The 23,480-nt window shown below is 40.9% G+C and overlaps 1 protein-coding gene across 10 annotated transcripts in view; it reads left to right on the top strand.

The window, feature by feature from the left end:
- Window positions 1-8,642: 8,642 nt before the first annotated feature.
- Window positions 8,643-23,480, top strand: part of TRAK1 (trafficking kinesin protein 1) — a 188,298-nt gene continuing 173,460 nt past the window's right edge. For all 10 annotated transcript variants that reach the window (XM_074988230.1, XM_074988228.1, XM_074988225.1 and 7 more), the window contains exon 1: window positions 8,643-8,799. The gene's annotated coding sequence lies outside the window, so the exon portion shown is untranslated. The remainder of the gene's footprint in view (window positions 8,800-23,480) is intronic.

Here is a 23,480-nt window from a genome sequence, read left to right as displayed (position 1 = left end):
GGGAGCACGGCAGGCAGGCCCAGCCTGTAAAGAAGGACGAGTCTTACACAGGGAGACTCCGAACCACTGGCGGAATAGTCGACAACCCTCCACCCCCCATCCTCGTGGTCTGAGCCAGCCCCGCCCTCGTATCTAAGCTACGGCGTTAGACGCCGGAAACAGAAAGGACCCACGATTGGTTCCGCAAATACTTACGTCTAAGGAGGCGGGGCTTCCAAAAGCGCCTGGCTCAGAGAAGTTCCCGGATGTGTTTTTGAATAACGGTCTGTTGTCCGACCTTCCCAGCTCTTCTAACTGCTTCACCTGCTCTGTGTCCTTTCTTGCTGTCAGAGGCGCCCTGGCGCGTGTCTGCTGGCCCGGGTCCAGAAGCGCCGGGGCTGCTTATACAGTGGGAGGCTGAGAAGCCCTGACCCAAAGCGTAAGCTGCGCTTGGAACAGCCACAGAGGATAGCCTTGTGTGTAGCCACAGCCTTGTAGTGCCTTACAGACTAACACACTTGTATATGCGGTAAGGCGCTCTCCTGGGTCAGACCCACTTCTTCCCATCTGAGGGGACTCACAGAGCTGAAGCCATTGGATCTTGCCTAATACATAAATATATTAATCTTTAAGGTGCTATAGGATTGCATGTTATCTACATGTAAGGGAAACCGCTTCAAACGTGGCCCTGGGTCTATAACCCCAGCACCTTGTTCCGGCAGCCCCTATCCCCAGGTAGGTACAGATTCAGTGGTTCCTAGTTTCTTTCCCTGACCTTTTGTTCAGTGTCCCCTGCATCTCCGCTTTAACTCGTGATGTGACTGGAACCACAGCACCCAGAGGTGTGTTATGCTTGTGGTCATTCTCCAGTGCTAATAGATAAGAATTCACAAGCCCTGTGTGTTATCCTGATATGATACTAAAGCTGTACATGCCCCACTGACCCACTTTCTGAAAAGTGCATCATCCTAGTTAGCCATCTCATAGGCCTGTTGAAAGGCTGTATTCACAGTTGTAACTTGCTATGAGATCTTCAATGCAAAGCACTGCAACTGAAGGTGTTCCATGTTCAACACAGTTTTTTTTTTTTTACTTCTGTGTTAGCAGGGCTGCCTAATACTTTACAATTTTCATGTGCTTATAGCTTTGTCAGTTTGGGCTGACATTTTTCATATTTTCTGTCTGCTTCAAGTTTGGTTCTCCTGGAAAGTGTGATCCACAACAATTCAGACATCTTTCAGGTGAAAGAAAAGTAGGTAGTTTTAGCTGTGTAACAAAATTAATTAATTTTTTAACAGTTTGAGGCTTCAAGGATATTGAAACTTGTCATGAGAAAATCTTTTTTACCAGTTAGAAGCAGAAACATATTTGTATATTCAGAGTAAAACATTAAATGCTTGCTCACTTCTTTGAACATTCAATTCTTGCCCTGTTGTACACCACTTGTTCCCAACCTCTACTAAGGGGTATCTGTATTCTACTCTACCAACTAAAGAAGGTACAGCTCTGAAACGAAAAACAAATATAATGGATTTCCCTTGTCTTCCTTCTTTAATATAAATGAATATTGGGCATACGTAAAATGAATAAATAAATAGATGTCACTGTGAGATAGTTTCTTATAATCATCACAGAAAAAGGAGGCCATAAGGGGGGATTAATTTAGATTTTATAATTAGTTGCTCCTGATTCCTGGGTCAATTAAGGATACTAGCTATATTGTTAAAGGGGAAGCATTGTCAAGTGGTTAAAGCAAGGAACTAGCTTCATTCCTAGTTTTGACAGTGACTTCGTGTGTGACATTAGAAAATTTTCCTTTCTCTGCCGTAGTTTTCACAGCTGCAAAGGACAAAAACTAAACCCAAATAACCAAGTTACTCTTTCTTGTCATTTTGCCAGAACATCTTGTTATGTGTGTTAGATTGAAGGAGTTTTGCCTTCTCCCCGCCACATGTCTCCCAGGCCCGGCTGGGCTCTTGGCATCTAGACGGAACACCTGCTCTCGTGTAGGCAAACCGCAGGGAGCTGTGTTGTTTTGATTGGGTGTTTTCGAGAGTTCATGTTCAAGGACTGGGAGGACTGATGTGGCTTTTTTAGAGATAGAAGTGCTGAGCCAGTTATATTGTAGCTGACTGCTTTTCTCATAATAATGTGCTCTCACTTGGTTATAAAAGCTGTGAGAATAATAAACTCAGGGCCTTCAGACTATAGAACTGTTGGCCCCCTGCTGTCTATGTTCGTCTTTGTCTTTCATCCTTCGCGGTATCGCACCTCTGGGACCTGTCACTAAAAAGAAATACAACATTAGATAATAAAATTAGGATAAGGATTGTCTTTATTTTTGTGTACTGGATAGTGCCATATCCAATTTTATCAGCACTTAAATAATAATTCATTGCAAAATGGGGAACAATGCTATATAAAGTCCTGTGAACATTAACTATTTTTGTAAAGGATTTGAGAGCCACACATGGAAGTTACTTTAGCAGTACAAAGCAAAATCAAAACAAATGGAAAGCTTGTTTTTATGTCATATTTAGATTTGTTTAAATAAATATTTGTAAACAGAGACTTTTAATTATAACAGTACATCCACTCTTACAAAGCAAATCTTAACAAACAAGCCACTGATTCAGTCTTGTAAAACAAATCCCTTCATAAAAGAAAGCCTTAAAATATGAATAAATACAAGCAAAGTTAGCTATATTGGCTCATACCATTTTCACAACTGTTTTTAGGTAAGAGGTAATGAATTTCTTTGCTGTTGCAAATTTCATCACAGACATCTATACTTCTGCTATTTGCTTGCTGGGTCAGTGCCGTGCTTTAGATTGGACTTCCTGTGAATACTGCTTAGAAGCTTCAGCTACTTGAGAGAGCAGTGGTCCACCTCGTTAGTGGACTGGGTTGGCAAAAACATTACTCCTCTGTGTGCTGCTTTGGCTTACCATCTGCTTGTGCATGAAATTCAAAATGCTGCTTTTAATCTATGAAGGTCTGTATGATTTGGTATGTGCCTAACTAGGAGACAACTCCATGTACTACTGTGACAGTTGGAATCAGCTCTAGCATTTCTGCTCACAGTCTCCAAGGCCAGGGGGCAACATATTCTCAGTGGAGACTTGCTCCCTCCTGAGTCTGTCAGAACTTGAGTTTGTGACACTTTAGTGAATGTTTTAAGGTTAATCTTTCTGACACATTTTTAGCAGACCCAAGGGACTGAATTTTCTTCCTTGCCACTTTTTGTTTATATTCATATTGGTCCTGTATATCAGGCATTCTCAGCTTTCTTCCCACATTTTCATACTTGTTTTAGTCAAATACTTCGGGATCATGGTGTGAAACCAGAATGGACTTTCAAAGGGGAGTGTGCAGGATGTTATCTGCTGATAATCAGTCTTTGTGCTAGATGATGAAGTGCTGACAGGTCACAAATGGGTTCTCCTCAGGCAGATGTTAACTAGGAGATGGCTGATAGGAGTTATGATAGTAGGGTATAGCTTGGGTGAGTGAGTGCTTCCTTCTGCCACTACCCCACATGCATTGTGCTCTGTTCCAGTGTGCAGTGAGCATAAAGAGCGTACCTTTCATATTTTATTCTTCCTTCTCATATATGGTCCTCTCTCCTCAAGTACATCCTGAAAACAGGATTCTCTGTGTTCCTAGACATAACGACCCCTCTACTGGAAAGCTATAATTGCCTTTTTGCCACATGTATGTGAAATAGCAAAATTAAACAAGAATATCAAGACCATAACCTCTTCCATATTTAATATTTTGGTACACTGCCCTGAGAATAATCTCATATGATACGGAGAACAACAAGAAGTCTTGTGGAACCTTATAGAAGATATTTTGGAGCATAAGCTTTTGTGGGCAAAGACATGCTTCACCAAATGCATGAGTGGGGGGTTTCCTCATGCATCTAATGAAGGGGGTCTTTGCCCATGAGAGGTTATACTCTAAAATATGTTAGTCAATAAGGTGCCATAGGACTTCTTGTTGTTCTCAAAGATACAGCCTAACACGGCTACCTCTCCAATACTTATCATATGATATAGTTTAACAACTTCAAAAATTTTTGACTCTCATCTTGCTTGGGAAGTGAAGTATTTTCCCATGGGTTTAGGGGGGTTGTTTATTCATGCCTTAGCATTCTATGAGGTCCTGTGGCTTGCAGGGGTAGGTGGGGGGTTGATGCTGGAGCAAATGCGAGTCTTTCTTGTGACTACAGGAAACTGCCTCACACTCAGTTCTTTGGATGGCATGGTGTTTTGAAAATCTGTTCTGAGACACCCTTTGATCATTTATTGGCCTATATCCTTCCATGTTGTGCTGATTGAGTCTCACTGCTGACATACCCAGATGCTGTGAGAGCAATGTGGCAGCTTTTGTTGTTACAGTTAATAGTGTGGATGGGCTTTTGTTTTCCTTTTTGTCCAGCTGAGTTGCAATTTTACAGTTTTCCCATTGTGATTTAAAGGCTGTGTAGTTGCTGAGCATATCCCCAATCATGTTCATCTGCTTAGGGACAGGAATCTGGTAAACCACCATGATTATTATAGTCTTTGGGGTGAGGGTGGTGTTTGTTTTTGCTAGTTGGTTTTTGTATTGTGTTGCAACAGTCATAGTTTCAGATTTCACATACCTGCAGAAGCCTACTCACTCCTGACATATTCAGTACTCAAGAACAGGAAATAAAGAGAGAAAAGTTTAACATTCACACTACCCGACTCCCTGCTCTCCAGAGAGATGGCTCCGCTGCCAGTGCACTATGGGAACCCGACTGGCCGCCTTACCAAGCCAGGAGCTAGCTGGCTGCCTCCATTGCCTGACGTAGGGCCTCCCACAACTGGTGCCTGTGGCAGGAGGGGGCCAGGGGTGACTGGTGCCTGTGGCAAGAGTGGGGGCAGGAGTGACTGGTGCCTGGGGCAGGACGGGGAGTTGGGGGTAACTGGCACTGAGCACCAGTCACCCCAGACCCCTACTGCTGCAGGCATTAGTCGCCCCATCCCCCCTCCTGTTACACACATACCTACTGCCCCCCCCCCCCCAGCAAGGAGGTCAGCCAGCCAGGTGTGCCCAGGGCAGCTAGTTAGGTGAGGGCTTCCTGTCTCTGTGCCTCACACCACACCCTTGGAGGCTCACACCACTTGCTGCAGCTGCCGCAAGAGAGATTTCAACCCACTGGCTTAGAATTTGATTGGAAAACCAACAGGATACATTTTGGCTTACATATTAAAAACAACCAATTCTACCTGTGCAAATAAGTACTTTGGCTGTAGCTGCCACAAAGGGGCAGGCCCTGCTAGTAATAATATAAAAACTACTTCAGTATTCTTCAGTAATTATCCTAATATTACATTTTATAGGGATGTTATGTAAATGCCCCTGCCAGGTACCTCATTTGTTTTTGTTATTGCTTGTGAGAAAGTCCTGTTTCTGTTGCTACAGGCCTTGACAGGATAATGTGCGTCCCATTCAGCTTCAGAGGTGACATCTGTAACTGCAAGCTGTTATCTTTTTGAATGGTAAACATTGCCCCCAAACTAAGAATGGATACTATTTAATATTTAGATACGAAATTATGTTATTAAACTTATATATAATTAGCTGCTTCTCACAACATCACTGGGAACGACTAAGTAACAGGTTCATCACCATCTGATAAATAGAAAAGATGAGGCTCAGTAATGTACTTGGTAGCTGCTATCCTGTCAAAATCCTGAGCTTCCTATTGCCTTGCAACATCTCTTCTACGTTAGAAAATAGGATTATGTTAAAACAAGTGTCAACTAACATATTTAACATGGCTTAGCACGCAATATAAGCAAAAATTGTGAAGTTTAATCTCCTGCCAGCTGGTCATAGGTAATTCTAGTTAAAGTCCTGTACTAGCTGTTTAACATCATGCTAATGAACATGTATTCCAACAACATGTAATTTTTCAGTGTAACCCAAGTGCAAATTAGCCACATATGCAGCCATGCTGTTCAGTATTTCTTCATTTATAACAGTAAAACTAGCTGAACAATCATACCTTAGAACTGTGAATAAAAGATTACTGTATTTATTCAGAAAGAAAATGGTGAGGGCCTCTCTATTTTTGTTACTGTCCTCTTACTCAAAAATAGCTGAAACATGTTCTATCAGATCTAACAAAAAATCATTTTTGAACAGAACAAGCCCAGAACAATTTAGCCTAAAAATTAGTGTGTCAAAAAGATCTGAGTATGCGGAAGCAGAGAGTTAGAATAGAAATGTGAATGCAATCTTAATTTTATTTAGAGTGTAAGTTATTAGCACAAAGTATGTATTTTTATTCTGTGTTTGTACACCATCTGTCCAGTGTGATCTTTGTCCATGACTGGGGATCCTAACCCTTAACACAATATAAATTCTTTATTAAACACTGTAGCTATCACTGCACCGATAACACTTTTCTGTAATTCTTGGGGAAGTTTAGATGTAAGCTATATATGCAGACAAACTGACTCCAAGTTTGAAGTGGTTCTCAGTGATGCTACCATCTCTCTGGAGGATAAAGCTGTAACCTAAAGGATTTAATATATTCAGAGAGAAACACAGTAATGGAAGCATTATCCTGGGAAAGGCAGCAGTTACAGGAATAGTGTGTTACTGTGTATGTAAAAACCTGTCTGTTTTGCTTGACCTCTGAAAGTGATGTTCCATTTCTTGATTTATAAATGGCTCTTTGCTTGTTCCATCTAATATTAAAGTGTGTACCAATTTGTATCTATGTCAACCCATTTATCTCCCAACAAGAAAATAACTTGCTTCTGGAATCTTTATTTTCCTGATTCCTGTGCTATGCATTTTGAATAATAACATAATCGTGCTTTATTACCACCCAATATGCTCCTATAATACTGTGACAAAACTGTGACTGCCTAGAAACATCAGTCATCAATATCAATGCTGCACACTGGGGTCATTCTAAACCTTGCAGTAATAGTGAGACAATACTCAGGTCTCTTCTTCCTCCTTCCAAAGCACAGGTTCCTAATATTTAGCCTAAATTATTATAATCTTCATTACCAGTACGGCACTATTATAAACAATTGAAGTGCTGATTTCTTCCAGTAGAGGAGTGTGGTACAACTAACTATTCACTATTCTATCCAGGGAAATTAACTGTTTGCCATTTGTTACAGTGTTTTTGTTCTATAATTTTGAAATACTGTAGTATTTACGCTCTTGATTTTACTCAGAATTAGACAACATGGTTTAGATATAAAAGGGTTCAATTTGGAAAGCTTAGACTATCTGAAACCACATGACTGCCATCTCACCATCTGACATCAGATGTATTTTCTCCTCTTGGGTCCTTTGAATGAGAATTTTTAAAACAACCCTGTCTGCTCTGCATGGACATAAGTGCTTGGGATTTGCTTTGATAGCCTAGGCCAAATGTTTCCTTTCCTCCACCTGTTATACTGTGCACTGTCTGTAGCTCAAGATAGCTGTTTTCAGTGGTGCTAATGCATTCAGTGCCCAGATCCCTCAAGAATTGATATGTATGCTTGACCTTACACCCTGCAAGTAATCACGTTGTAGTCACCAGAGATTATTCACAATGCCTAAAGTTATAGTTAATAAAGTTATACATACATGTAAGTCTTTGCAGAATTGGATGGATAGCTAGATTCAATCTCACTGCTATAGGCTGATCTTTGCACACAAAGACCCCCACACCCTTTCAGGCAGATTCTGGGGCTCACCAGCATAAACTAGTCTGTAAGAGTGGGAACACGGGGCTGTGCTGAACCTTGGGATGAAAAGTATCATACACATACTATTCAGGTCATGCTAACACAAAGGTAAAATGTAGCCCCCTCCAGTTACCTCAGGCACCCCTGCAAGGGACCCTCCGAGGTGTAAAGGTTTTCTGAGCATATTAACATAACAGCGTTGACTAACCAAGCAGTTCTTTGCCCACAAAAGCTTATGCTCCAAAATATCTGTTACTCTATAAGGTGCTACAGGACTTCTTGTTGTTAGCGTTGGCTATTAACACTGAAAGAATTGTACACAGATGTGGATACTGTTGTGTCCTTTTTGAACTAGGGCCGGCAAAGACAAACTGTTGGGTTGAGCTTTGTGTTGATGGTCACCTCCAGGTTCCTACAAACCGCCATCGCGATAGATCTAAGTGTTCCCGTCGCCAGGTTTAGTTTTTAAGCCCACTTTCCCCCAGCCCGTTTTAGAGCCCTTGGGCAGGTGAGCGCCGTTCCTCGGAAGGGCGCCAACTCGTCCCGCTGCCGCCCCCGCTGCAGAGCCGGCGATCACGCTGTGTTTTGGCCGCAGTTGCCTGGCTACTCCCGGCGCGCGGGCCCTCCCCGGCAATGGGCGGGCGAGAGGCTGGGAAGGGCCACGCTCGGCGGCGAGGGAAGCAGCCTGCGCTACGCGAGTCTGTGGCTGGAGAAGCCTCAGCCCCCTAGCCGCTGGGCGGGGCGTAGAGCCAGGCGCCGCTCAGCGCATCCGGGCACAATTGCATCGGGATCCCGGCCCCAGGACGCTGCGAGCCCCGGGCGGAGGCGAGGATCTCAGGCCCCAGCACAGCACGGGCGGGGAAGGGCGCGCCAGGCTCCCGCGGAGCACGCTCTACCCCCAGCAGCTGCTGCCCCTAGGCGGCCTCTTACACGTGCGCTACCGGCCGGCCACCCTATGCTGCCGCGCGCGGGCTGTGGCGGGCAGGGAGGTGCTTGCGCTGCTCCAGCGTCCCCCCGCCCGCCTCGGCGTGCAGCCTGAAAGCCCCGCCGAGCCGCCCGTCTCCCCGGCACCGGCGTGCGCAGGCTGGTGAGTGCCTCTTGCTCTCCGGGGCGGTGGTGGTGGTGGTGGTGCGGGGGGGAGCCCCCTCCCCCGTGGAGTTCCCTAGCCGGTTTCGTTCGTCCTTTAGTGGCTCCCGGGGCGCGAACCCACGGCTCGCTCCGGGGGCCGCTGCCTGTGCTGATGGCCGCCTCCGAGCCTTCTGCATCAGTTCGCCCCCAGCAGGGCGTCGCGGAGCCAGCGCCCGGTCCCGCTTCTAAAACCGCTGCTCTCAACCGCATGACACTGGGCCGACCTTCAGGAGCCCTGGTGTGAAATAGACCAGCCTCGCCTCCCTCCTTTGGGGCTAAACCCAGCGCCTCTGTGTTGTGTTTACTTAACCTGAGACACAAGACTTGCTTGCAAAATTGGGCCTGGTGAATTATTTACACGGCTGGGAGGTTGATGTTGCTTCTGTGTCTGTCAGTAGGGAGGATTTGTGTTTGTGCAGGTACTCCTCCAGGGTTCATGAAGCTTTGAAATATTGCCATAAAATCCTTCATTTTTAGGCTGCAAATCAGCATTTGTGTCAGTCTGAGCAGAACTTTCAAAGGTCATGCACTCTTACACAGTTTAGTGCTCAGAAGCCTGCCTCTCTTTAAAATGTTGATTCTTTTTAATTGCTAAATGATGGGTTTGGGGTTTTCTCTCAAGTTCAAATATGATGTGTTTGTTTTAATTTCTGCAGCATTTGAACCTAAAAATAATCTCAGATATCGTTATATATAGTTTTTTTATGGGTGGGGGAGAAGAATGACCCAATGAAACTGGTATATGTGTTAAAAGGTGGTAACCCTGACAGCTTCCTTCCCCATCCTTTACACCTGTTTGTAAGTAGATGAAATTAAGGTCAGCATGTGGAAGGTTCTGTTTTCTTCAGAATTTGTCACCTTACTTTAGCCTTGTACTCTACTAAGGTTAAAACTTGGCTATACAGTAAATTTTCATGTCCATCAGCCTCGGGACCAGGAGGTTGCCAGGAACTGAAATATTCTGGGTAATAGAAAGGTATACCTAGCATGCATAACACTAAAGGAAAAGCAAGATTAGATATTAAAAAAACAAACAAAAATGTATGCAGAGCACTGTATTTACCAACAACAGGAGTAGTATTGTATACTGTAAATTATACTGTATTTGCTGTATTTATATTTATTTTCATTATACTGTACTTAGGGAAAACATAACATTTACTTATGGTTAAAATTCCAGTTATTTGAGAGTTCTGGATGATAGAATGCCTGATATGAAAGAGTTTACTGTAATAAGTTGTATTATAAAAAGAAAACAAGGAAATGTTCTAAAACTGACTTCACAGTTCATAACCCTATTTCACAACTAGGTTTAAATATGGCTATGTTTTGTAATCTGCATTAGCTCACTAACCCTGCCTTTGATGGAGCCACAGCCACATGAACTAAAATTGTATTTAAATATGATTTTGCTAGCAGTGTCTTTGAGTAGCTTCTGCCATGGACATATATTTTCACAGCTGCTTGGGACCACGTTTGCCATACCCTATATCTCAGATACTTTGTAACGTGGTTCTAATACAGATGTTAAACCAAAAGAGTCCCTGTCCATATTCACGTGAAAACTGTGTTTAGCAGTAAGTGAATTATTTATATGGCTGGTAGGTTGATGTTGCTTCTGTGTTTGTCAGTAAGGAGGATTTGTGTTTGTGCAGGTATTCCTCTAGGGAATTCTAGCAGTAAGTGTTTAAACTTGGTCAAAGCTATTTCTCCTCTGCTGTCAGTGGCTCTGTCTTTGCAAGGAAAAAAAGAGGGATTCATAACTTGGGGTTAAATCCTAGTGAAGAAAAGGCCTTCTGATTACACAGGGTTTTAACTGGTTGAATTAAAGACTAACCTTCCCCCAGTAGGAACTAGCTGTCCACTGAAGTTTGTTCTTTGTTTTTGAATTTTTGAATATTGTTGTTGCATGAATATCTTTGATAATGGATTTAGCTGAATAGCAGACTGCAATCATGAAAATTGCAGTGAATCAAGATGGACCCTTATGTGATACAGATTTTGACAGTGGGTTAGGAAGCCTTATTTGATACACTCAGACATAATGAGTTTATCAACCATATCCACATATGTAAACAGAGACATTATTGTTGTCATTCTTGGCATGACTTTCAAATGTGCTGATTGTTTACAACTCCAGTTGAAAGCAGTAGACACTGCAAATTCTTATGCCTTTGAAAATCAAATCAGCTTAATTTGAATGCATGTGTATTGAAGTAATAGCAGCGATTGATACACGAGTTTCCTGTGCATCTTAACAAGCTATCAACTTTGCCCCTAAGTGTTAGTTAGTAACCCCCCCCCCCCCATTCCATGGAAAGGCGTTGATGGACAAAAATGGAATCTGAACTTCCTCTTAGCACAAAAGTGTAATAGCTCTTTGACAGTTAAGGGAGTAAAATCAGATTAAGAAACTGGTGTAATCAGTTTATTACTGCTGCCGTTCTTAGTTCCTTACTCAGCCTCTGCTCCCTTTGCTACTTCTTCATAGTCCCTCATTTGCCACATCTGTCTTTATGAATTTTCACTCCTATATCAGACCCACTGCTTGCCCAGATTCAGACCGATTTGATCCTAGGTCTTTCTATGTGGTTGGATGTGGCTTCCTTCTGAGTCCTGATACATTGTGCTTCCCCCCCCCGCCGTTTGCTTGTGGGAAGAACAAGATTTCAACAAAACAATGTTGGATGAGATGATAAATATGTTTTAAAATAAACAAACCTGGCACCTGATCTATACTAGCATTTTCACTGGTAGAATTGAATCAGTGTGGGACCAATTGTGGGGAAGTGTTGTAACTTCCTGTTGTAGGTTGTATGGCAGAGAACAGACCAGATTTTCATAACTCAGCTGCCATTTAAGCGTCTGAATTAAATAGCTAGAATGAGAGGTGATGGGAGCAGTGTACTTTTGAAAAACTAGCCTTAAGTGCAGTTGACCAGTGGAATGGCTAAATTGATACCTGTGTGTTATCAAAGGTAAGAAGATGTGAAAACAAAGTGTCTGTCTTGGCTTTAACAGTTAAGGAGCAAGAGATTGCGGGGAGAGGGGCGGGGGCTAAGTTTTTCAGCAATCAAATTCATACTTGTGTGTACCAATAGGTTTTCTACACTAGCGTTTTGCAGGAAATCAATCACTGGTGGGAGTCCTAATATATCGGATTCAGGTTTTTTGCCACTGCCTTCTGATTTGACACATTATGTTCTATTCCTGATGGAAGTGCAGTGGTAAGAGACATCAAAGTATCTTAAAATGTAGCCACAGTTGTCTGTGAATTTATAAGTAAATTTCAATTATAGGTTTCTTGCTAATGAAAGCCTGAAAAAATCACTTTTGGAATTTCAAATCTTGAAAAACTGTTGGCTGTTTCATTTACTGTAATTTGGTGCTTTCTTTGATACTAGTCTGAATACCTAAAAATAGGGGGTCACGTTCTCCACAGGCATATAACTAAGATGACTTCCACAGAGTTACATCAGTGAAGAATTTGGCCTACTGTTTTACCTTATTCATAGGAAATCTTCGTCAGTGCTCAAAGGGATAGTCCTAATACTATGGTTTTTCATATGAAACTAAAAATTCTGTTGTTAGTAACATGTTGACCACAAGTAGTATTTTTAGTACACGATTCAAGGGGAATACTGGCACTCAGTGAATTTTGGAAAGCAAGCTTCTGTTCTTTCTCTGTTGAAGCTTTACCTGCACCATGATAACTCGGGAGAGAGAATGTGTGCACTTAAACTGACCGTACATATTGGTAACTCCTCCTAATGGAATAGAAAATAGCACAGATGCTGTAGTAGATGGATTGTTACTTGTATGCTGCCCCTCTATTCTTGAAAGGAATAGATTCCATAAGAAACTGAGGATTCTATTTCACATTTGATTTCAGAGATCGTAATACAAACAATGAAAGAAATACTTTGTAATAACTAAATATATTAACAGATATGGCATCTCAGGCGAAAGCAACGGTCATACACAATGCACTAAATAAACCTCTTAACAGTGAAAATCTAAAATTGTTTTGCAAATTAAATTACTGATTTATTGACTATACAGTTGTGGGCCCCAATCCTGCAATTGATCCTTATTGATAGATCTCTTCCCCCCCCCCCCCCCCACTGGAAATCTGGCCTGACATGAGTGTCCACTGTATAAATCTGATTGTAGGCTCTGGGCTGTAGAGTGAAATACAATTTTAGGAACTAACATCCTGTTAATTTGTACTTCTGAATATCATATTTAGAATCTAATGCCAAAGTTCATTTGCTGAGTACTTAGCTTGATACAGAAATCTTTAGGCCAGATAATAATTGCCTTACTATTGTGACAATCCTAATAGCTTTTGTCTTTTTTTTGTTGTTACAGAAAGGAACATGTATTAGGTTTAGCTACATTCTGTTGTCCTTTAAGAATGTAGAGTGTGTATATTTTAGTTTGCATCACATAACCTATTTTATAGATTTGCATTCAGGCTACATAGCTCTTTCCTAAAGTACAAGTATAGAATCAAGTTAAATTTGTAAACCAATCAAGCAGTATAAGAGCTTTTGTGCTGCATACTTTTATCATGTGGCTCATCAATTAATTTTTCAAGAATTAACACTGAACTCCTCAAGTGAAGCTGGCCACCCTGGATTTGATCTCTTTTTTGTTAATCAATATTTTTTATTTTATTGAACCCTGTTTATTACAGTGCAAAAAGTCACATCACATGGTGAGTCTGCTTCTGTCTATCCAGTTAAGAGGCTTATTGATAGCACAAAGAGATTAGCTGAGAGTTAATTCTTAGATACAATTATGTTGACAGATTTGTTTCATTTTAAATAAGTTGGTAACTCTAGCTGGAGATGGTTCTTTGTCTTGCCTTACCTACCTTCTTGGTCTTTTAACTGCATAGCATTTTGCAACATTCTGTACCTGAAACAACTCAGTGGGTCACTTAGTAATATCACAAGGAACTGTGAACATTTCTTTCTGATGGGTAAAATACACAGAAGGCCTCAGACTTCCGTTTGTCCTTTTAGAAAGCTCTTCATTTAAAGTCCCGCTAAGGAGGAGAAAGGAGAGGCAGCAAGAGTCATCAGAGCTCCTGTCACTTTAGATTAAGCTTCATTGTAACTCTAAACAAACTGCTTGCTGGTAGATGCAATCACAATGTAAAACTTGTTTACTTTTACCAATCTGTAGCTTGATTACATCTAGTTCTCTGATAGTAACATAATATTTTTGATCCCCAACAAGTGCCTATGTGAAAAACGACTGAAGAATCAATGTAGTTTAGAAATTGTGTTTATGTAACTTCTCTTTGTAAGGAAGGTTAATATTTTCAGACAGCGCTAATGTGGAATATTTTACTTCAGCTAACTTTTGCCTCAATCTGCTGTTCATATCCCTGATGATTCACTGTACCTGTACTAGGAGTGGATTTGTCTCCCTTTCACAGGTGATATATAACAGGTTATTTAATTAATATTTAAATGTGAAAAATGGACACCACCAAAAGTAGGGCATGGTAACAGTATGGAAATAATGTCAAGTTCTTCAGGACAAAAAGCTGGTAGCTTTTTTAAAAGTTGTTACCTGGACAGTCTTTTTTTCTCTAACTCACTCTTCTGTTTTCAGCAAATCTTCAGGAAATCATGCATTTTAAAAAAATATTTCAGAAACTTATTCTCTGGCACCACTTAAATGCTGTTGTTCATAGTGTGTGGGTTTTTTTTTTTTAAGGCTAGAAAGGCCTACTAGACAATCTAATATTATTATCACAGTTTCCATCAATTTATGCTTATGTGTTGAAATTTTAAAGAGAACTCCAATATATATTTTTGGAACATTTTAGGAACTAACCTGTAACAAAATTGTGCTTAGCTTTTTTCCCCCCCCCATACATAGTCCCTTCCTATCAGAACAGCCCCATGAAAATCACCATCACATCATTGTCCTGATTCTGATGCCAAGGAAATAATATTTGATATTACTTAAAGGAAGTGGGATCTAAAAAGTATTAATTACTGAGAGTTTGCTGGGGACAGGACAAAGTGAAGAATAGGGTGCTGACAAAGGAGTGGACCTGGCTGTTAATATAAATAATAAAAATGATACCATATGCTTAGGTGCCCTCTTTAAGATAGAGAAAGCTGTAGCTTTACGTACTGCACCCTGCTGTAAAAACCTTGGCAGCATATTATGTGAGAATAAAATGAGAGGAAAATAAAGTATTTACCAAGCAGAAATAAATGATAATGGGTAGGGAGATTAAATGATTCCCATATATTTGTGGACATGCTTAGGAATAGCACTGTTTTCCTTTTCTTTGAGGAGCTAATATGGTTAATGTGCATCAGGACCTGTAAGTGCGCTTTCTGACTTATAGCAAGATGTTTATTTGAATGTGCAATGTAAATACTTTAAAACATTGAAAATGTTAGACTTGCGATTTTAATCTTATGAAAGCCAGGAAACTATGGCTGCACAGCAACCATAATGTGGCTTCCTCGGGAGTGTTGTGCTTCAATTATGGTTAGGAAAGTGACTTTCTAAAACAATATCTCCATACTCAACATCTGCCCTGTGTGGGAATTGAGGGCTTTCTAATTACTTTACGAGTAGAAGTAGGAAAAAAGTTTTATTTTAGTCAGTACTTACAAAATCTGTGGTCTTATTAGCTGTGTTGATGCATGATTCAGAAAAAAACAACCAACACATTTCCAAATTCCAGGTTGTGTTTCCGCTGCCAGGTGGTACCACTTCCTCCCTCTTTACTTTTATAAACTGAGCAATTTTGACCTGGAATCATTGATACATGCAAATCTTAGGACTTTGCGACTCCATATTTACAAAGCTGTTTTTGTGTGTAAATAAATCTTAAGGCATTGAAAGGAGCACCATATGTTATAATACAAAGTACTGAGTATGTGCAAACTATGCAATTCAGGTTTCTGTAAACAAATTGCCCTGATGTTCTGGTAACTACAATGGCACCTTAACAATTTAGGAGCTGTTGGATGCTTTTTAAGGTGTCCTAACTAAGATGGGTGTTGGATGACGTAGCTCTATGTAACTGACCAATCACAACAGCTGCATTCATTAGCATTTTGGAAGCTGTTAACGCAGAGTGAGTCTCAGGGGAGTGGGTGGACACAGTTTTTTTTCAGAGCTCGGGCCATTTCTGTAGAATTCCCTTCACACAGCAAAGCTCACCTCGATCATCAAAAATGTAGAGAACTTAACTATTTGTATTAGCCTCTCCATGGGAATGTGCACTTCTGGGAATTAGCAACTTGCTTAAGAAATGACGTTTTTTGTTTTTTTAATTTTATTTCATCAAGTCAACTTTTGAGGAAGAGGAATTAAAACTTAGCTAACAAAAATTCTTTATTGTTTGGCGTCCTTATCATGAAATGAAACTTCATGTGATCAGGAACCTGCCTGAATGAAGGTCATGGCAGAGTAGGGGCTCGCCTGACTATAGTTTGAGTTTTGTAATCTTGTCTGCTGCTTCTACAAGCAGATTAGATGCTGGTACTGTCAAGGGCACTAAGAAATCTGATCACACACAGCTATGTGAAAATATGTGGGCTAACAAAAGTTATGTTTAAATAGAACCCACAAAGCATAACACTACATTTCTAGTACTATTTACAAACAGACAAAAACTTGATTATCATTCTCGGATAGGCAGTGGGATACAGTTGTGAGAGGACTGTAAAATTTTAAATTGTGACCTTGAACAAAAGAAACTGATGAGACCTGTGGCATAAAAAAAATCAAAACTAGCTAACAGGACATTCTTTCTCCCTGTTTTTAAGATATTCTCCAAAGATGGATGAGCTGGCAGAAGACACTAATAGGATTTTTTTTTTTTTTTTGAGGAAGGTTTCATGTTTCCCTCTTCAGTTGGGGTGGATAGTTCAGTGATTAGAGCATTAGCTTTGTAAACCCAGGGTTGTGAGCTCAATACTTGAGGGGGCCTTTCAAGGTTCTGGGGCAGGTTAGAGTAAAAAAATGTCTGTGCGGGATGCTGATAGGTCCTGCTGTGAGGGCAGGGGATGGACTTGATGATCTTTCCAGTTCTGAGATATGTGTATACCTCAACCTTTCAAAAACTTTCTTTCCTTCAGCCTTCACAGCTGAGGATCTTAGGGAGATTCCCAAACCTGAGCTGTCCTTTGTAGATGACAAATCTGAGGAATTGTTCCAGATCGAAGTGTCATTAGAGGGGCCACATCTACACAAGAGGGTTTTGTCGACAAAACCCACAGAGCATCTACGGACACAGTGGGTTTTGTTAACAATCTGTTGACAAAACTCAGCACTTGTGCTGACAGAGCTCTTCCTCTCCAGGATGAGGAAGACTGCCTTTGTTGTCAGTTTCTGTCAACAAAACATCCGTGTACACACTCCATGTGGCCCTCTGTTGTCAGACGGCTTCCAGTTCACCAGTGAGCTCTGCTTGCTGAGCTTCTGATTGGTCGTTCTATCAAGAGAGCAGCCAGGCAGTCTGGCCACTGTCTGTCAACATAGCAGATGGCTCTTTCGATCTGCTTTTGTTGACAGAAGTTTTGCCAGAAGATCTCTCCCAATGGTAACTTCTGTCAACAGATTGGTATAGTGTAAACATAGCCAGGAGGTTTTGGAACTAATCAATAAAATTAACAGTAATGAGTCACTGGGACCAGATGGCATTCACCCAAGAACTCAGATGTGAAATTGTGGAACTGTTGACTGTGGTTCATAACCTATCCTTTAAATCAGCTTCTGTGCCAATAACTGAAAGATAACTAACTTAATGCCAATATTTAAAAAAGGCTCTAGAGGGGATCCTGCCAATTACAGACCAGCAAGTCTAACCTGGCAAATTAGTTGAAACTATAGTAAAGAATAAATTATCAGACACATACATGAAAATAATTTGTTGGGCAAAAGTCAACATGGTTTCTATAAAGGGAAATTGACTTCTTAGTCTACTAGAGTTCTTTGAAGGGGTCAACAAACATGGACAAGGGGGTTCCAGTATATATAGTGTACTTAGTTTTCCCGAAAGCCGTTGACAAGGTGGCTCACCAAAGGCTCTTATGTAAATTAAGTTGTCCTGGGATAAGAGGGAAGATCCTTTCATGGATTGAGAACTGAAAACAAAGGGTAGGAATAAATGGTGAACTTTCAGAATGGAGAGTTTAACTAGCGGTATTCCCCAGGGGTCAGTCCTAGGACGAATGCTATTCAACTTATTCATAAATGATATGGAGTCCTCTACTCATTCCTAAATACTGTCATGTTGTTAACATGACCTTGCTCTTTGTGCTCCACCAACAACTGTAAACGTGACAAGGAGGTGTTCTCTTCTCCTTTCTGGATAGGAGTTGGTTTGGTGTAACGCTTCTTCCCCACACACGGACTAAAATATGAACTAATGCAAGTCAGCTGCTAAAAGTTTTTCCTTAAAACTATCAGACTTTGTTTAAATAGGGGGAGTGGAAGGAGAAAATGAAATCCAAGTATAATGGAAATCTGACCAGCTCCCTCCACCAGACATTACTTCTTTGTTTCCACTTTGAATGAGTCTGTAATAGTGTTTCCCATAGCAACACCCAATGGTAGTGGGAAGGTCAGAATGTCTCTGTGAACCTTCTCTAGAACAAAGATCTATTAATCCCTGGTGTTGATACAGTACTGGGTGATATAAAATAATACAAATTCCTTAGTCTTTCTCTGCCCAATAAAGAGAGGGCCATTTAAATATTATCTACCATAGCACATTTTAGAGTTGTTCCTCGCTGAAAACTTTGGCTTTAGTTCAAGGTAAGTAATGAGACAAAAAAGGAAGTTAGACTGTAAATCAAAGTCACAGTTAACTGTGGTTAGGTTACCTATGTCTCCGATTATTAAAAAGCCCAGTCTGTCTAGTTAAGGGACGTGGCAGGACTGTTTTTAATGGTTTTTGTTAAATGAAGATCAGAACTGCTTTTTTGTCTAAGTTAAATTCACCTTTTGCACTGATTCACAAACAAAATGCAAATGAAACTGAGAATGAATGAATGTGCCCCACGACTAAATGTTTCCTAACTCTTCCTCCTTGGGTAGTAATCAGTCAGAAGGGCTGGTCACATGATTGTGGTGAGATCATTAGACAGGGGACACCAGCTGCTCTATTATTAGGGGTTTTAAAGTCTGCAACAGATGTTCTTAGGCTCTCTTCCAGTCTGTTTTACATTCCACATATGGTGTAATAGAGTACATGGAAAAAGAGACATCTGATAAATTGCACTTCTATTCAATAAACAGATGCTTTTCCCATGCAGTTAAAAATATTCTTTAGATATTACCCTACATGTATCCAGTATAGCTGGAAAAATTCAAAGTAATACTGTATGAGTGATAGTGATATCAAAATAAATATGTAAATGTATGGGAAAAGAAAAAGGTAAATGAAAGTAAGATTTCAGGACTGAGTCTATTCTTAGTTAAATCTGAAAATGCTTTTATGCTTTTCTATTCTGCGTTTTGTTAGTACTTCATAGTAGGGCTATTTGATTTAAAATTAATTGCGATTAATTACAAGATTAAAAAGCTTAATCATGATTAATCTGTTTTAAAGGCACTGCTAAACTGTAGAATATACATTTGTTATAAATATTTTGGATGTTTTCTACATTCAAATATACTTATTTGAATTATAATACTGAATACTAAGTATTGAGCACTCACTTTTTATTTTGATTAAATATTTGTGTTGTAAAAAAAGAAGTGCAATCTATATGTCACAGCATTAACGGGTATATGGATGTTTAATGTATCTGGCACAGAAATACCATGCAGTGCTGGCTACAACAGTGACATGTGAATATCTCCTCATTTTCAAGTGACATTGCAAATAAGCAGAGGCAGCATTATCCCCTGTAAATGTAAACAGAGTTATTTGTCTTAGCAGTCTTCCACACAAGAAGTGGTAAACTTGTACGCTCTAAAGTTGTACCTTTTTTGAGTGCCCTTTATGTTTAAAAAAAAAAAAAAATTGTGGTTGCATGATAGAGATTGTACTTCCATATTTTTATGAGGTGAATTCAGAAGTACTATTTTTTGTCTGATTTTTTTGAAGTTAATTTTGTTTTCTTACCCGAGTTAACTGTGATTTACAGCCCTACTTTATAGTTGTATTGTGGTAATGCCAGTAGGGTTCCAATCAGGGAACCCGTTGTCTGGGCAAACAATATTTTAATGTGATATGTATATGAAATTATATGTAAATTTATAAGTATACGCTGAAGTTATGGTTATCTAGTAACAGCTTTTCAATCTGGGGAGTGGGTAAACCAGTTTCTTGAACATAAAGGACAAACTGATGCCTCTAGCCAGGTTTTGTCTAAATTGATTGGCAATTACTGATCAAGTGGCCATTTTTTGTCAGTGAAGTTGGATAAGAGCAAATTGATTTGCATCTTACCAAACAACAATATGGACTTCCTTTTATTGTGAGACCCCGTGTCTTCCAAATTTACCTGGGACAGTGCTCAGGAAAACAGGTTTCAAAGGACAACTGGACTATCAAAGGGAGGGCACAAAACCCCAGGTATATTGACTGACTGTCACAAATATCGCTCTTTCACCTCAGAAGAAACCAGCATTTGGATTTGGGAGGGGTTGCTCAGTTCTGTTGTTTGGAACATTCAGTGATGATTTTATCTTGAGCCAAGTCTAGTTTAATATTAGTTGGTAGAGGAGCTACTTCAACACAAGCATTTGTCTTTGGAAAGAGGTGTGCAAATGAGGCACCAGATTTACATATCTGGTGCCTCATTTGCATATTCTTTCAAAAGAGCTTCTTTTGAAAGAAGAAAATCAATGTAGATTTGGCTCTTTCAAAAGTAAACCCTATCTTCGAAAGAACCCTTCTTTTTTTTAAAAAAATAGGAAGAAGATTCTTTAGACGATGGGGATTACTTTAGAAAGAGCTGTCTACGTGGCTTTTCTTTGACAGAATATGCAAATGAATGCCAGATATGTAAATCTGTGCCTTATTTGCATTTTTCCCTTCATTTATACGCCTCTTTCAAAAGAGGAATGCTAGTGTAGACATAGCTGAAGTGTTTTATGTTTATTTCTCTTCAGTCCCTTGTACTTGTTTGCACTTAAAATTTATCTAATTTTGTAATTAAACTTGTTTTATTCTTTAATCAAAACCAGTGCTTTTTGTGCCAGTACTTGCCAGTACTGAGTACTGGCACCTCAGCAGTCACAGCCATGGGATTGGCTGACAGGCGGGGTGGGGAGCTGGGTGAGTATCAGCACCTCCCCCTCTCCCCCCCCAAAAAGTCACTCATCGAAACTAACCAAGTGTTGTGATAAATCACTACGGTTCAGTAATGCCAATTGAAGTAGCAAATTGTTGTTCAATGACTCTTTATATGAGCAATGGACCTCTAATATGTGGACCGTCTCGGAGAGGGCTAGATGGTGTGGAACACATTTTTTTGAGGAAAATGTGGGATGGGGAGTGTGTTGAAATTACTCTGCAAGTGATAACCAGGGCAGGTGGAAGCCAGTGTGTAGCTGAAGTGTGTTGGCAGGCAGCTGGGCACAGGCATTCAGGATGTGACCTGCATGCTGGCTGGGAGTTGCAAAGAAAAGCAAAAGTGAAGCATTGAGAGGAACACCATGTTGCAGAGTGGTGGGTTCAGCTCCTAACATTTAACTGCTTAACTCATTAAATGGAGTTGTTCATCTCTATCCAGAATGTGATACTGAATAAATTACAAGAGAAAAGAGTTGGATACAACAAATGCATGATCAGCCACATATGGTAGGTAGCAATGTAATGATTAAAGTTAGTACTGTATACTAAGCAGCAGCCCAGTTTATGAAGATAATACTGATGGGGGGGGGGGGTTCTGTTACCTTATGGCTTTGTACATTTACTAGGAGTAAGGAAAAGGGAAGAGCATGCTTGTCAAATTTCATTTTAATGTGAGTTGTCACAGATATTGAAGTTAATAAATGTGTTCAAATAGTTCAGGAAGTTACAGACCACCGCTACTCACTGCACTTTGTTTAAGCTCTGATCATATGCCCTGTGTTGTATAAGACACAAAGGAAGGCATGGTCTGTCTCCTAGAAAGTTCAAAATGTGAATAGACAGAAAAAGAAACACACAACAATTGAGAAACCCCAGAGAAGGTTGTGAATTTTTATGTAAGCTAATTAACAGGCACTTACGTTTACTGTGTTTTGAAGTTAGCCTTATGAGCATGTCATTATTAAGCAGGACTGTAGTAGACTTTCATAGTCCTCATCTTTCCTTCCAGTTCAGCAAATATGTGCGCCTTACTGTTTAAAATAGTTTACATATTTAACATACGTGATGCTGATGCCTTATACCAAATGATAAAACACAGGGAATAGTAAGTGACCTATTCCTTTTGTATATGCTAATTTTAGTCTCCAAAGTTAGGAAGCCGAGGGATGGATCCAGCAGACCAGGCAACTGTCTCAAATAGTGTTTTTGATGTGGTTGATCTCACGATGAGAACATACCACTAGTAGGAAAGACATGGTCTACAACCGAATGTAATCAGATTTCCTGTGCATAGTTTGCATAAGAAATTATTGTACAGTTTACTCTGTATGCCTTTTTCTGGATGTAAGCATTAATCTTTTGAGATTTCAGTAACAAGATTTCCATAGTACGCCTTTGCTACAGCTATACTCCATATGGTGCCTAGTAGGAAATTCCTTATTGCATACTAAGCCATGAGAGTATGTTTTCAGGGCAGAGTTATATTGGGCCATTGCTTGCATGTTGCCCCTAGCCTGTCTCCTGTCCCCACACACAAATTTCTAACGTGAGTTTTGTTGTTTTAAACCCTGGCCTCATTGACTCGTATAGGGTAACGCTGCTTTATTCATGCTGGTCATCTGGCTGCTTCACAGTGAGGATGTAAGCTATACCATTTAGGTGTGATAGTCCTCTGGTCCCTCCACAATTCCCCGTATGCTCAGAAGGCCAAGTTCTCCCACAGTTCACTGGGAAGGAATCATAGCAAGGCTCAGCTTAGTGCAGTGCTAAGAACTATGAGGTGTGATCTCAGACAGAGCCATCCCATCCACAGGATGATGTGTGGTGGCCACCCAAGGCCCCACACTTTTGGGGGTCCTGTGGTGGCCGCCCCAGCCATCATGTGGACAGGAGCGGGGAGGATTACCTGAGGCAGGGCGCAACAGCAGGGGGTTGCCTCCACTTGCTCCCTTCCCTCCCCACCCCCAACCCTGCAGTCACCACGTGGTGCCAACAGCATCCTGCTTTGCTTCACTCTGCTGCACCCTCCCTGCCTGCTGAGGCCCACTTCTCCATGGTGGTCTGCTCCCTGCTCCCCATGGAGAAGCAGGACCCAGTGGAGCAGAGTAGGCTGCTGCTTGCACCCCCTGTGAAGTGTGGGGAAGAGGGTTTGGGGAGATGACCTGCTGCTGCACCTGGGACAGGGCAATTCCCAGACCCTCTTGCCTGGGAGGAGGGGGTAAGGAAGCAAGGTGGAGTAGGGCCTGTAACATGGGGACTTGCCCTGGGCCGCCTCCACATACCCCTGGGTCAGTCCTGGTCCTAGAAGTCCTATTACCTCTCAGGAGTGAGACAAGGCCAGT

Source organism: Carettochelys insculpta, chromosome 2 (genome assembly GCF_033958435.1).
Source record: "Carettochelys insculpta isolate YL-2023 chromosome 2, ASM3395843v1, whole genome shotgun sequence".
NCBI classification, from domain to species: domain Eukaryota; kingdom Metazoa; phylum Chordata; order Testudines; family Carettochelyidae; genus Carettochelys; species Carettochelys insculpta.
This window is presented reverse-complemented; position numbering and strand designations above follow the sequence as displayed.